Here is a 16,348-nt window from a genome sequence, read left to right as displayed (position 1 = left end):
TCACTTTTAATAATCTACAAAAAAAAAAGTTGTTTAGCTGGTATCACTACAGTCCCTCTATGGTACTTCCTATACTTCCTCATGTAAACAGCATTTTACTTCAATAACAAAGACAAGTCAATGAAACATTATTCATTGCACCATTTCCAGATTCATTGTAAATCAATAATAAATAAATAAATAAATAAATAAATTAAAAGGAGAAAAAAGTAGTCCAAACTGGTTCTTTGGAGATGGCCTAACTCATGTATTATGTATAACAAAATGTCTATTAATATAGGTTTGTATACAGTACAGTAATATATATCATGCAATTTGTTAAGTAAAAAAAGTAACACTATGCAGTGGTGTTTTTAACTGAACTTAATTGAAGTGCTAAACCAAAACCATAAACATGTTCCACCCGCTTGGGCACAGCCAATGACTCTCACCTTTGTCTAGAGTGGAGGTTTTACTGTTAACCAAGTGCAGTGTTTTTCCAAAACCTTTAAGTTTATGTATCTCTGTTCTCACGGTTGTCTAAACCTCAAGTGGAAACAGAGCAGCATTGCAGCATGCCTGCTTTGTTTGTTTACTTGGTCTGCACATTTAGTGCCCACTTACTTGCCAAGTGTGTTAACGCATAAAGCATATTTACAACACTTATACCGAAGTTTATATTGCTGTGAATGTCCAGGAAACTGAATCTGTCAAAGCCATTTCACATGAATCTAAGGTATTTCTCAAAGGCTTCAACCAATGAAATAAATGCTTACACAAAAATAATGAAACTATGTGAAAAAAGCAAGTGAACATACAATGAACATTCACAATGCAGTCTGTAAATATGAGGCCTTTTGCTGCAAACGGACAAGCAGGGTGATACCAACAGAGACATCTCCCAATGCTGCTGACCAATCAAGTTTGAGGATCAGAACTAATAGCTGTATGATGTTTATCAAATATTTCAGGCATAACATTTTTAGTAACTTAGAATTCTGGTCAATTTTAGAACTTCTGCACAGATATATTTTTAGTCCGAAGGTGTAACGCAATGATTAATTCAGTGTGTGAAAGCTTTATGTTACAAACCTCAAGTGGAAAACATCAAAAATAAAATGCTATTTTCTGTTGCAGCCTACACCCTGTGTGAGAGTTACCACCATGACTCATGAGTGATAAAAATAGCCTAAATATTTCAGTGGCAATGTGGATTGATGTCATTGGCAGGTATGGTCCTCTGCAAATTCAAACAAGAGCCATTCAATAGCTTTACTTAACAGCCTTTAAATGGCAGGAGGCTTCATGCATATCAAAAACAGACAAATCAAAGAAGAAAAAGGTGATATAAAATTGCTTACACAAATGTAAAATAACACGATCATTAACATTAAATAGCAAATACATCAAAACGGCCTAATGTTACTGAATGAAATGTCGACCCAGGAAGAGGTACGGGACTGTGAACCTTTGGGGGTGTTGATGGACTCAATCTACTCCATCTGTGTTTTGATCATCATTCTGAATATAATCCAGGCGTAGTCTTTGATATAAAAAAGTTATTTTCTCAGCTTTTTATTTAAAATGTTTGTTTTTTTTTTTTAATGAAAGTTGCCTACATTCAAGTGTTGATAAAAAAGGATGCAAAAATAAAATGTTAAAATCGAAAGAGTTAAAGTACAATCATTTTTAAAGTATAAAAATTACCTAAATAGGAACATGTAGACTTAAGGAGCAAAAATAATATATCAGTAGTAGCCTACACTATAAGTATAATGTTATGTTCAACTACTAAACTAGTAGCCTAGTTTAATGAGAGTATACTTCAAAGTGAACTTTACATTTTTAAACTAAAAATGTTACAAGTATTTGACTAGTAAACTATCATTATACGTATAAGTGCACTTGTATTGCAGTACAAACAAAAAACATAGATGTAAACTAGTTGTGAACTCAAAGTTTACTACTGTTACACTTATAGTAGCCTAACACTTAAAAGTATACTTTTATATAGGCTACTAAAAAGTGGGCAACTTTAGTCCCAAGTAGTATTAAAAACAGTACACTTGCAAGTATAATACTAGTACATTGATATTAGTATACTTACTAGATAAAGTATACTTACGATATACTTGAACTTTACTAAAGTATACTTAATAAAATTAACTTGAAGTAGGCTATTATTTTGTTGACTATTCAGTGTTCCTCCTTATATAGCTGAAAGGTCCGCCTCCAGTTCAGAAAGGAGTTTCCCCAAGTCAGCTACTGACACAAAAAGCTTGTTCGACTTGAACCCAGTAGCACCTCAAGGGGTGGAGATTGGTAGGTTTAGGGGTGGGTTTAGGGATCAGGGGGTGGAGATTGGTAGGTTTAGGGGTGGGTTTAGGGATCAGGGGGTGGAGATGGGTAGGTTTAGGGGTGGGTTTAGGGATCAGGGGGTGGAGATGGGTAGGTTTAGGGGTGGGTTTAGGGATCAGGGGGTGGAGATGGGTAGGGTAGGTTTAGGTATATGTAAGGTGGGAGGAGTTGGATCTGGATCCGACTCCTCCCCCTGGATTTCATGTTCTGCAGTGAGGACCATCTCCTTGAACCGGCACTGCACAGACCGATCGATGAATGACATCAAAGTACCGCGAGAGCGATTAGAGGGCAGACGGCTCCGTATGCTTTTCAATCACTCTTGCGGTACTTTGATGTCATAAACCGATCGGTCTGTGCAGCGTCGGTCAAGTCGAACAAGCCTAATTGTCACTATCCTCCCTACGCATTGTCACTATCCTCCCTACGTTGAGTAACCAGAGACGATGGGAGGGGCTAGCTTGTGTCCCGTTCTCTGAGGCCCATTCCTTACATTGCCCCCTTTTGTCCTGACAGCACAAGTGCAGCGACCTGCTTGAAAGGTTTATGATATTTAAATAGGAACTTTATAAGTTACCCATGGAGCAAACCATCGAAAGATTTAATTTTACAAAGTAAAAATGGGTGCCTTACAAGAGGATCATCATATCTGAGGGTCTATGGCTTTGTTCACATTTGATCATGTTTGGTTGAGACTTTTTTTGCACAGGTGGCTGGGTTTTCCCCCCAGTAGATTCACATGCAAAAGCCAAGACTAAACTTCACTGAACACACAGATAAATATTATTTATTTGTTTGTTCATTGCGTGTATAACATAACTAATTTAGTATCTAAACAAGTTTAGTAACTACATTATCCTCTTCCACGCAGACTAGATCAAATCTGGTCATCTTTCTGGGCCTTCACCTCCACTGTCACCTTCATCAGCAGTAACATAAACTCTGGTCTTATAGGGTTTGATTTTGGATCTTGACAGTTTTAGTGTGCTATACATAAGGACAAGTGCACTTAATTGAATTTACAGTGCCAACCACAGTGTGCTTGTGCTATATTTTGTTAAATAATGCAAATACATTTTTTAAGTGTGGCTTAGGTGTCCAAATATATGTTAGGTCACTGTATACAGTATTTCAAAGATTTGGTTCAGGTGTTTATCCAGTAGAGGGCGCCACACAACAGTGAGACAACCACAGAAAGAGGCTCCTCCTTACTATAGTAGAGAAGTAGAAAGGTTTGATTTGACAATGACAAGTCTTAATATCTTAATATTTTAGGAACTATTACTGGATTACATGGCAAAAAATACTGTATGTTTGACATACAAGGTGGCAAAGAGCACATTTGCAGCTTACCTTGAGGGATATGTGCATAGAAGTGAATGTGATTATAGGACAGGTTTCCTCTATCAACATCCTTGTTGGTCCTGCAACAACATCCCTATATCTAGCACTCAGATTTCACGGCTGGGTTAGAGTTATAAGCTTGTACAGCATTGCTTATAACGTATGGTAATTTCCCTCAAATTTTAGGAGTAGGTTATGATTCAGGTTTAGTGTACAGGTAGGGTTCAGTAGGGTGACCATATTCCAGGACATGTCCGGCCGGGATTTCGAGATCGCCCAAAATATCCGGGATACGGCTTTTGCTTTCTCGTCGCCATTTATTTTGTTTACATGCATACCTTTTGATTCAGTAGGACTGAATTAATTCCGATTGGTGAATCTGAATGTAGTGTTTACATGAACGCAAAACAAGTGATCGGTTGATGTGCGTTTTAGCATTGCTAAGACAATTCCTGTGTTTTCGTCTCGATTGGGATCCGTGTGAATCAGAATGCATGACCTGCAAAGCTGGCACGTACGTGTCAGTGTCAAATAATGTAATAATGTAAACATAATGAATGGTGACTGTAGAAAGCAAAAGCCGAATCCCGGGCATTTTGGGCGATCTCGAAATCCTGGCCAGATATGTCCTGGTTAAACAGGACGTACTATGGTCACCCTAGTTCAGGTTAACTGAAATATTTTTGACTGAAATGTTGTTGGACCAACAAACAGCCAAAGGTGATCCAGTTTTGAACGTATATAAAGCTGTTTAGTCTTTCTCTCTCTCTCTCTCTTATTTTTTAGTAGTAAGGACATTTTGGACCTCACAAGCACTAGCGGCCTTTGCTAATTGCTAAGTTTCACCTGATTCACTTGAAATGGACTTGAAATGCAATAGAAGGGGCCTTCACTTCACACAAACCAGGTTTGGAAATTAATGGGACGGTGAAAATACCACCAAAAGTATTTAAAATGCCCCACAAAATACAGAACTATCACAGGCTCAGCTCCCTCCTACTTTCACTCACTCCTACGAGTCTACATCCCTACCAGACACCTACGATCGGTCAACGAGCGACGTCTCGTGGTTCCATCACAGAAAGCCACAAAATCACTTTCCAGAACATTCTCATTTACAGTTCCATGCTGGTGGAACGCTCTCCCCACCCTCATCCGGAATGCAGAATCCCTGACAACATTCAAAAAACAGCTGAAAACCAATCTCTTCCGTGAGCACTTAACCTTATAAAAAAAAAAAAAAAAAAAAATCCTTTCCCTTTGAAACATCACTTATCAGGCTTATGCTACTCTGAATAATACCAGAACTTCGTATTTTGAGCACTTCCTGCGTTGTTGTTGCTTTTGCCTCTTTATGATGACTCGCTGAACTTAGTCCTAATTTGTAAGTCGCTTTGGATAAGGGCGTCTGCTAAATGACTAAATGTAAATGTAAAAATAAGAATATGGTGTAACAACAACAACAACAAAAAGAAACAAAAAAAACCTGCATACAGGGTTTTGTGTTCCCTAGAAAAGGCAATGAACAAAACCCTGGTTGCCCACACTCTTGAACGACCTCCTCTGCTTCGCCCTCGACCCCGGACCTGTCCTCGAACCGACGATGCGGTACTTGCCACCGGAGTGTAACGTTAGTCCTCATCAGAGTCAACAATGTTTTCATCATGGAAACTCTTACATGCAAAACACCGTATCTCACACGAAATTCACCTTCATCACAGTGTAACTGATGGTAATGGAAAATCGTGCATCAATGCAACCTGTTTTTAGCTTTGCCTTATAAATATAGCTCGTTACCGAATCAAACTAAATATATTTTAAACTTTACCAGTATCGATATGCTAGCTTGATAGTGAGTACTAAAAGCCATCTTATTTGTTTATATTTATAGTGATAAAGTTAGGTATTTTATTACATGTGATTCTGACATGATGTCACTGCATGCACTGCGCTCCTTCCTCTCCACTCGTCTCAGGTAAATAAATGCGTCTTCCAGCTGAGCCTGAGCGTTTGGCGTCGCGCGTTCATGTGTTTTGGGGGCGTGGCTTTGGAAGGAGCTCAGAAGGGAGGGGGTGGAGTGAATGGAAATAATGAGCTGTGTTTACAACAGTCGTGAGAGGTCTACAGACACTCGATTTTTATACTCTCTTTTTCAGAGTACTTACATTTTAATTATGTATTGGTATATAAAGACAGTTTAAACAAATCTGGAATGTTAATTTTTTAGAAAAATCCTACCTACCCTTGGCCTCTGAACTGCCTGCTAAGGCAAACCCTCTGCTCAGTAGAGTCAAACCCAGGTCAAACCCAAAGAAAGCATTTTGATCCCCCCTGGTGGCTAACTGCAGTAGCCTATTACGTGCAGAAGGAAAGATCTTAAAGTGAGCCAATCTAAAAAAAAATCCAATTACACTTAAAATTATATTTTTTTCAAATATGGTTTCTGTCATTTCGGGTAGTATCACGCAGACGTATGTTCAGGTGTTAGTTTTTCCAATAAGTTTGATTTTAGATAGCCTAGTTATTTGATGCTATAAAACAGGGTGTAACTTCATGATTGACAGCTGTGCTTGCGATTGAGTTTGAGAGGGAGTATTGCACGGCTCCACCTCAGGATAACTACTGCGCAGACTCTGGCTCCAAATTACTTAATCAGAAATGACCATTTCTGGAATATTTTGGCCTTTTTTTTCTTTACTTTTTTACAGTGGAAGGAAGTGGAACCAAGTGTCATGGTTCTGAAAACGAAAAATTGATCATTATTCAAATAAATTGTCAAGATTCATTAGTTGAGTAAATTAATACATTAAAAAATTCATAAAACATGAAAAAAACTCAAAAATTAGATAATAATATTGAGTGAATGCTCTCTGTATACGTTCATAAAATACAAACTCACTAAATCCCAGCCAGCCCAGCTCAGAAACCATTCAGAAACCTATATAGACCTTTTGTAGCCCCGCCCCTTTTCAGCGCTGCGCTCGTTGTCTTTTGACTTCCGGTCTGTATTTTCACAGCGATCTTTATGAATGAACGGCTCATTTTAAAGTCTTCCCGGTCTACTGACATTTGTTATGACATCTGCTTTAAACATTACAATCTCATGATAACTTTAGTTAACTTTACATTAATTAAATCCACTTCAAAAGCTAATTAGACTACTCCTGGACAGCAATGTCATAGAAATATACAGAGCGACCGCAAAAACGGAAGTTCAAAGACAATATTCTAAAGATGGCGGCGCCCTCGTTTCTCTGGCGCATAAGGTCTATAGGAGCCTGATACAAATGTTAATATTAAAGAAAAACGTTAGACTCACTTACAGGCTTTTTAATTCTAGTTTAAATAAAGCATTTGACAACAAAAACACAGCAGGCCAAACACAAATATGAGCAACAGACGATCATTGCTAATAAGTATGACATTATTTGTACAAATAGCGTTTCATTCAGAATTCATCAAACTTACCTGGTCATTATAGTTACAGCCAACTGGGGCTAATTCATATAAGGCCAACATAGAACCCTTCCACAAACCCATAGTGCTCATAAATCAAGCTCGTATCTTCTGCGTTTTATTTGACTATTTTGCATATCAATATTTCTATAATCAGGATGAATTACGGATGTTATCAGATGGAAGTGACGTCAACAGACATGCGCAGATATTCGTTAATCTTTCCCAAATTTACAGTATATTCAAGACTCTTGATCTTCTACTGCATTTTCACCATTAATAATATCGAACATGTTTCTGATCTCATTCATTGTATCTCCATGCATCTGCCTGTCATGTCTGGACTTTAATTCATCAATAAAAGACATGACAAAAGCTTCCCGTTTCATTGGTTAGATAACAAAATATTGCTAGTTTCACTGAAAAATAACCAAGTAATGTACATAATAATAAAAAAAAATAAGCTGAGCTGGTCTTTTCAGCAGGTTGCTATAGTCACCCTTATGTTTATTGTGATGTTTGATCCTATGAGTGAAATGAACAGCAGTGAAGGAATTGAGTAAATGTTCTCAGACTTACATGCGAATGAGAGGGAAGTGTCATTTCTTAAACTCCTTGTGTTCTGGATCCTGATCCTCAAGATCCGAAACATTTCTGCTTCATAGTTCCTCTCTCTTGTTTTTATCCTGACAGACTAAACAAGTTCTGAGAGACTGAGGCTGATATTCTCTGATGATAGGATGGGAGGAGAAAGAGACTGATGGGAGGAGAAACACAAATAGACAGGATTGTTGTCAAACTAGATAAGAGGGTGAGTGAGTAGGCAAGTATGTTGTGTCACCAGTAACATCCTCATGACCTAGAGAAACTGAAAGAGAGAGAAAGCAAAAGTCTCAAACTCACAGACTTTCCAAACTTGGCTTTGTCCTGTTATACTGGTTTGTCATGACAGGACGTCACAGACCTGCAGCCAGATTTGCATTTATCTTTACATTTCCTTTTGTATTGTATGTATTATAGCATTTTGTAGTGTGTTTTTGTAGTATATGGACAAAATGCTTTCTGATACATATTGTCATCATAATGTTTCTGAATCGCACACAGGCATTCAGTTTGATTGTTTTTCAGTATTTTGACCTGATGCCTGATGTGTTTCATTGTCTAGTAACGAGTGGTGTTGATGTGGAAACTCTGAGCTCCAGGGTGTTTGTCATTTACACACACAAAGAGCCCCATGTGTGTATGATATTATGGTGCTGAGATACAGCTGGGCCCTTAGAGGCCAATAAAGGCCCTAAAAGAGCCCCAGTGAACTGCCTCAAAACACACAACTGTTTTGGCGTTCTTGCACAGTTTTACAGTCCTGAAATTTGAAATTCTTGAAAGCTTGGTTTGTTTTCTTACCATTGAAATGTGTTCATTTTCTCTATATAATTTAAAAAATACTACAAAAGAAAAGTTAAAAGGATAGTTCACACAAAAAGGAAAATGTACTCAGCATTACCCTCATGCCTTCCCCAATGTATATGACTTTCTTTCTTCAGATAAACACAAATTAAATATTTTAGGAAAATAAAAATGCCAGTTGAAGCTTAATAAAACTACACACATCAGTCGTGACGGCAATCCATACAACCATCAATGTCTACTGAAGAGAAAAGATAGGTGTGTTGAAGAAAAATACTAATAATTTAAACACTTTTAACTCACTTTTTAAATCACTTGACATATGCATAAGTATGTTGGGAAGTCCGTGTGAGAAGTACCAGAAGTTTATGATCATCTTAAGATCATCTTCAAATGACAGGCTAAACAAAATTCTCAAGACTTACTGTAACGCTTTATCAATACATTGAACACTTCAAATGTCCCAGTGAACATTTAAGATATTAAATATGTAAAAAAAAAAAGAAAAAAATTCAATCGAGGTCACTTGCTTCTTCCATACTCGGTTAATTTGAATATGCATTACTGTGAAAAAGTTAGTCATGTTCGAACCAAATAAAAATAATGTTTTTGTGCTAACATTTTAAGAACATTATTAAAGTTAAAACAAATGTTTTATTAATTTTACTGGACAATGTTTATTCACAGCTTTAAGAGAACCTTGCAGGAACATTAGCTAGCATTCTGAGAATGTGTTCTGAGAATGTGTGTGTGTGTGTGTGTGTGTGTGTGTGTGTGTGTGTGTGTGCTGTGTTAGTTTTTACCTGCTTTCATTCATTAACCCTCTGTCATTTTCTGTCTGTCTGAGTTTCATTCGTCTTTGAATCCGTGTTTGTCTAAACCAACACAAAACGACAAGAAACCAGAAAACATAAAAGTCACACGAGCAGAGAGACACGTCGTCCCTCACACTCATATCTGCTTATCCATTTTTCTCTCTGTGATTATGATTGTATCTGAACATCTCTTGACTTTCTTTCTGTTGAGGTTGTTGTTCAATGTTTATGAGACTAAACAAACCCACTGTCTTGTCCTTAACACAAGCAAAACAAACATGAAACACACACACACACACACACACACACACACACACACACACACACACACACACACACACACACACACACACACACACACACACACACACACACACACACACACACACACACACACACACACACACACACACACACAGAGATTGCTGCTAGTATACTCATAGATTCTCATCCAGTGCCACATTACTTCATTTTCTCTGCTAGCATAAAACTAGTTTTAAATTAAACATTTTTTTATTATTATTTAGAATACCAGTCAATATGAATCAATTGGAAATACTTTTTGTGTTGATTTACACTTATTTTAATGCTTTTTATTAACAGAAATAATGTTGCCCTTTGTATAATAAATACTATTATGTGAACACTGATCTGACAGAAGCTAAAATCATATAACTCAATCATGAAGAATCATTGCTGTTGTGTCTGGATGTTTTGTATGATCAACATCTCACTGTTCATTTTTCAGCTTCAGAATGAGATCAGATTGAGATGAGACTTGTTTTGAGGTTGAAAAATGTCTTTGTTTTGCAACAGTGGGCCCTATCAGGCGTCCAGCGCCACGTTGTTTAAATAGCAAATGAGCCCCTTTGTACGACCATGGGCGTGCTGGTCTGAAAACGAGGTGTGTTCAGGTATGTTCAGGTGTGTTCAGATGCATTGTTGGCGCGTTGCTATTTTGAGGCAATTGAAATAGACTGCGCCATTGACCAACAAAAACCTGGCCTAAAGTCAATGGCGCAGTATTTTTTTTGTTATTTAAAGGCCGCATTATTAATGTGATTCTGCAGGCTGGTCCACAACACTCATACACTCTGCTTATTACACACACAGGGACGCGCAACAGCACACAAACATGCCAAATATTAAAAATAAAAGGATTAAAATGTAAAGGATTAAAAGATTAATATTGTGCACACATAGCTATGGTGGAATCCGGCTTGTCCCGTAGATGTCCGTTTGCGCTCTGGAGACGCGTTCGGTTTTTCCCTTTGCAAATTCCGCCATGTAAATAGCAATCCGCCATGGCACGAGCGCAACTGGCTTTTAAAGGGAATGGGAGATGAGACTCTGGTTTATTTCACGTTACGCCCAAAACACACCCATTACTCATTAAGAGAATAGGGACAACCCTGTATGCGCCGGGCACACCGACCATTTTTCCTGTCGTTAACCTAGCAAAAGTAGATTCGGACAAGCCCTAAGTGTACTTGTGCCTTGTGCTTTAGACCGTGCACTTAAATTAAAATAGGGCCCAGTGTGTCCAACTGCATTGGAATGCAGTTCTACCAGTAAGACTCGGGAGAATAGATATTGTAACAATCAAGCATTTATTAGTGACCCAGCAAGCAATATACGCGATAAAGTATTTGTCCGTAACTCGCAATCCGGATTCAGCATTTCCTGCCTGAAGATGAAGGCAGGGGCGTAGCCGACCCCCCGTGAGGTATTGGAAGGGACCGTCCTGGTGGTGGTGGGGAGGTTGGACGGGAAGGGACCATCCTGCGGTGGTAGAGAAGATGGAGGGAAGAAGCTTTAGAATATGATTGGATAGATGAGAAGGTAATAAGTGACGCACAATTGAGTCTTCCCGGCAGAACTTACGCTAAAGCTTTCATTTCTCATGAAAAGTATTAGTACTATCCCAAACAAACAAAAATATGCTCTAAGAACATTTTGTTACACTTTATTTTAAGGTGTTATTGTTACAGTGTAATTATATATTTAAGTACTGAGTAATATTAAGTAACTACATGTTACTATAGGGTTAGGGTAGGATTAGGATTTGGTTGAGGGTTAGTTGCATGTAATTATGCATAATTCACTGTTATTACTATGGTAAGTACATGTAACATATGTAACAAGGACACTGTAAAATAAAGTGTTACCGAACATTTAGCTAAAGTTCCCATTCATGGCACTACAGACTTATGATTAGACCTCAGATGAGATCAGGGAATCAGGCCACTTCATGATGATTATATTACCATCAATAGTTAGCTATCATCACCCGATCACATTTTGTCTTAGCTTCCTTTGCTACGGTAAATGTGTTTTATAAACACACTGTAACAGCAGCAAGAGAAAACAAAACTAAAACAAAATCAAGGTTAAAAGCCCAACTAAAGGAAACACAATTCGCCATAATGGTGATAAATGAAGCTATTATTTTCAATAAAACATTAGCATTAGAGCTAAACCTCTGTTAATTCCAAATAAGAACTTTTGTAGATGTATGAGTGAAATAAAGTCGAATTGGTTAGTAATAAGCTGTTATGTTGTTTTTGGAGTTCATCTGTTCATCTTCTGCTGAGATTTTGAGAGATTTAATGTGTTATTTGATTTAAAGTTAATTTAATCTAAGGCTGTGGCTGGAAGTCAGGTGTAGTTGTTGTTGTTTTTGCTCATCTCTTCTCTTTTATCTGTTCTTGTTTTTCCAAGCCTTCAGTGATTCTGCTTGTTAACAGGCTTGTTAAGGCTGAGATTACTTTATACAGTAAATAGTTTTTGTGGCCCAGATAAGGAACAGTTGTGCTTTATTTGCTTTGCGCTTGGCTGATATGCAGCATTCCTGTGGCATGATTGTGGTTCAGATCTGGCAAGTGGGAGCAGAGCTCCAAGTGCCATCATTCCACACGGTATGAGGGACAGATCTGGGTCGACACAATGTTGCTATCTGGGAGGATATCTATTCTTTTTGATAACAAAACAACATGTGATAACAAAAAAACGTGACGAGCTGGTATCACGACTTGACAAGTGGAAAGTAGGAAATGTCCGATAGCATGTCAAGGCAGCATTAAACATTGGTTATGTGTGTGCACCACAGGTCCAAGACTATTTTCTCCTCATGGACAGTAAAGTGCACTGTAAAAAATGATCAAGATTTTAACGGTAAAAGACTGTAAAAATGCTACGGTGAAAAACTGTTAATTGGTTAAAAGAAAGTTTCAGTACTATATACTGTGAATAACTGTAATAGATCTAACCGTATATTTAATGTACTGTTTTTGGAAGTGAAAAAGAACAAGTCATTGTATATAATTAACAGTGAAAAAAAAATGTAATTGACATTCCCTGTGTGACACTTCACATTTGATGTATTATTGTTGAAATAACTATGTTTCTTCATAGTTTTTTCTTATCATTTATGTATATTAAGATTTTATGTTACATTTCATGTTGTTAAATTAATGTTTATTGCATTTTTAAAATGTCATGTGTGTTACCATGATGGTGTTCAGTGTTTGTGTGAAGGACACAGTGCAGCTTCTATATATCAACTTTTTTGTGAAAGAACTGCTTGTGATGAGCTTTGTTTCACCATGTGTAGTCAGTGTATTAAAATGATAAAAAGAGATATTAGTACTTCAATAGGTCGGTAAATTAACATTATATCAGATAATGAAATACGGGTTTCTACTGTAAATTTAAGTTAAGTCTGTAAAACCTAAAATGTTGCTATTGTATTTTTTACAGTAAATTTCTGGCAACCACAGTTGCCGGTTTTACAGTAAATTTAAAGTTTTTTTGTTGTTGTTTTTTTACAGTGTGTATTTCATTCATTCACCTCACACAAAAATGTGAGTTTCAAGTGCCATTGGCTCATGTAATAGTAATATTTATTATATTTTAAGTGTAGATCATTTTCAGCTTTCTCTGGCTCTCTGCACTGGCATCAGGCATAACTGGAAGTTTCTATGCACACACTCACTAGACTGGAAATCTAACATGGCCACCATATGCGACTAGCCTATTAGAAATGTGTCTACCTGACAAAATAAATAAATCATAATAAATGATAAATAAATCAATAAATCAACTGATAAATTAATTAATTAAATTAAATCTATCTATTATTCTTACAGCACTACAAAATAAATGTTGTAATTGTTATTGAGACATGTTGGGTTTGTAATGTAATATTGTATTGAGTAAGAGGAAGAGAACCTTTTATAATAATTATGATGAAAATAATACATTTTTAGCAATATGTAGAAGACAAACCATCGATCCATTCCTGGAAATGTGTTGAGTTTAAGATGATTAATGGCATCAGTAATGTCCTCCAAACATAGATTGTCACAATTATGTAGCAAATTTAAAAAGTTTGTATTTCAAAAGAGGAAATATGACTTGTAGAAAGTAACACACAATTGCAACATAAGTTTGTGATGAGATGATAGTAAATTCCTGGCTTTAGTTTTAAGGCATTACAGTTTTTCTCATTTGCTAAGACGCAGTTAATGAAACTGGGATCCACTTGATCTTCATCATCACATTCAGAAAAGGCAGAAAATGCAGAATTTGGGCTCAAACTCAGAACCCGCACCAGAAGAAAAGGGCTGTGCAGAAGTAGGATGTGATTCGACTACCTCAGTCTGCGTCGAAGTAGAAACAAAATGGACGGGCTTGATCTCCAAGTCATTAGGTCGACGAGACATGGCATTAGCATTGGTGTGTTTGTGACCATGTCGGTACTCAATGGTCCAGTCATAGAGGTCGATCTCCAGAGCCCACTTTGCCCCGATGGATCACCATCCAAAACCATTCGTCTCAGATTAAGCAAGGGCTTGTGGTCAGTAATGATTCGAAAAGAATGAGATACTGACGGAAGTGACGAACAATAGCCCACAACTCCCTGTCATATGTTGACCATCGTTTATAGGTGTCAGGATGTGACTGCCATAAGCGATGACACTTTCTTTGTCGTCAACATTCATCTGGGACAGAATACTTCCGATAGCTGTGTTGGAAGCGTCTGTGAAAAGCAAAAACTCCTTGGTAAGTGCATGTCGCAAAGAATTGAAAGCATCCTGTTCTAACTCAGTCCACACAAACAACTTCGCTTTCTGAGTTAGAGCATGCAGTGGCTGTGACATTTGAGCAAAGCAGCCAATGAAACGCCTGTAATATGAACACAGGCCTAAAAGCTCAAACTTCTGTAGGATTTCCAGGAGTAGGCCATTCCTTAACCTTCTGAATGTTTTTAACATCAGGTTTAAGACGGCTGAAGACACAATATGGCCCAGAAATGTCACTTGCTGTTGGGCAAAAGAGCATTTAGCTGGTTTCAGCTTCAAGTTTGCTGCTTTCAAATGCTGTAAGATCTCCCTCAAGTGTTGAATGTGCTCTGCAAAATTCTTGCTGTAGACGAGGATATCATCTAAATACACAAGACATGTTTTCCAGGACAGACCCTGCAACACTAGCTGCATCAAATGTTGAAAGGTGGACGGAGCATTGACAAGACCCATTGGCATCACTGTACACTGATAAAAAGAACGACCAGTGAAGGCTGTCTTTGGTTTGTCTTCCTCATTAAGCTGCATTTGCCAATATCCGGATGAAAGATCCATGGGACTGAATATAGAGGAACCTCTAAGGGCATCCAAGGTGTCATCTGTTCAGGGTAAAGGATGGCCGTCCTTAATGGTGACAGAATTAAGTCCCCTAATCTACGCAAAAGCGTCAGGTGTCATCTTTTTTCCCACACCATAATGACAGGTGCAGCCCAAGGGCTATGACTGACTTCTACAATACCTTCTGCCAACATGTCATCCACCTGTGACTGAATCACCTCTTGCATCTGAGGATACACAGAAGTACGATAGACACGTTTTTTAATGGGAATTGCATTGTTGGCATTGATTTTGTGTTTGACTATATTCGTACTACCAAAATCTTTAGGGTTCTTTCTAAACACATCACAATACTCATGCAACAGTGAGTGTAGTTCGTTGAGAAAGATTCCCACCCTGAATCTTAAATGGAAGAGGCGGCACCTGTGTAGAAGGGGTGGACACATTACATACAGAATCTTGAGTGCTGAACGACATCATCTCGGTTTATTGCAGTGAAATTCCCCCAGCTGCATACCTGGTTGCAGTACAAAAGGGCTATTTGTTGGATTCATGACTCGCACTACAGTTTGACCATTTTCAGCTACTGTAAGGGTGCGTGCAACTGCAATACAATCCAACTTAGATGGATATGGCTCAAGCAACCCACTGTAACCGTCTGCTAAACCTGCATTAACAGCAAACGGGATAAGCTGAGCTGTACAGTGCATCTCACATTGAGGAAGAATGGTAGTAGTCACAGTAATTTGAGCTGTGCAATGTACGGGGGCAAGTTGAGATGTGCTTAACAATTGTAAAGTCGGATCATAAAGGCAAAATAGCCCTTACCAACATTAAAGATTACCTTGTGCTTCTGGAGAAAATCCCAACCAAGTATGATACCCTGACTCACATTTCTGATGACCTGCATGTCACGCTGTAACGTCAGTGCACCTAATCTCAGGTTAACAGTCACAGTTCCCAGAGTATCTCGATTCTGAGCAGTTACAGACAGAATTAAATTACCCTTTAGTGGTCTTTTGCACAATGAAGGAATTGTCATATGGGTAGTTTCATTAATGAATGAAATACTAGAACCAGTGTCTATCATGTGCATGTCAGTACCTTCAAACAATGCCATTGATGTGTGCTGTACTTCATGTCCTTCATGTTTGTAGCTGGACAGTGTTCAGTCTCTGGATGGCTGCTGTCTGTGGTTATCATCCGTACGATGTCATGTGGGGCTGGTAGTGAAACAGCTGATGTGTGTCCAGCCGCATGAATGAGGGTTTAGGAGGTGGTTTCAGATTCAGCCATAGTGACAAACCCAGGAGGGAAACTAGAAAAAAGTAAACATGTGACAGAAGG

The 16,348-nt window shown here is 38.0% G+C and overlaps 1 protein-coding gene and 1 long non-coding RNA gene across 2 annotated transcripts in view; one reads left to right on the top strand and one right to left on the bottom strand.

The window, feature by feature from the left end:
- The window catches only part of LOC309475538, a 104,759-nt gene extending 95,196 nt beyond the window's left edge, over window positions 1-9,563 (bottom strand). The window contains exons 1-2 of the long non-coding RNA XR_014197704.1: window positions 9,348-9,563; window positions 7,717-7,894 (exon numbers count right to left, since the gene is read on the bottom strand). This is a non-coding gene — a long non-coding RNA (uncharacterized lncRNA). The remainder of the gene's footprint in view (window positions 1-7,716; window positions 7,895-9,347) is intronic.
- LOC309475516 (uncharacterized protein) overlaps window positions 1-16,348 on the top strand; it is a 115,656-nt gene that overhangs the window by 82,412 nt on the left and 16,896 nt on the right. The window lies entirely within an intron of this gene.

The sequence above is a fragment of the Leuciscus leuciscus genome, assembly GCF_965113295.1.
Source record: "Leuciscus leuciscus genome assembly, chromosome: 15".
Classification (NCBI taxonomy): Eukaryota; Metazoa; Chordata; class Actinopteri; order Cypriniformes; family Leuciscidae; genus Leuciscus; species Leuciscus leuciscus.
The sequence above is the reverse complement of the archived record's forward strand: the minus strand, read 5'-3'. Positions and strand labels throughout refer to the sequence as shown.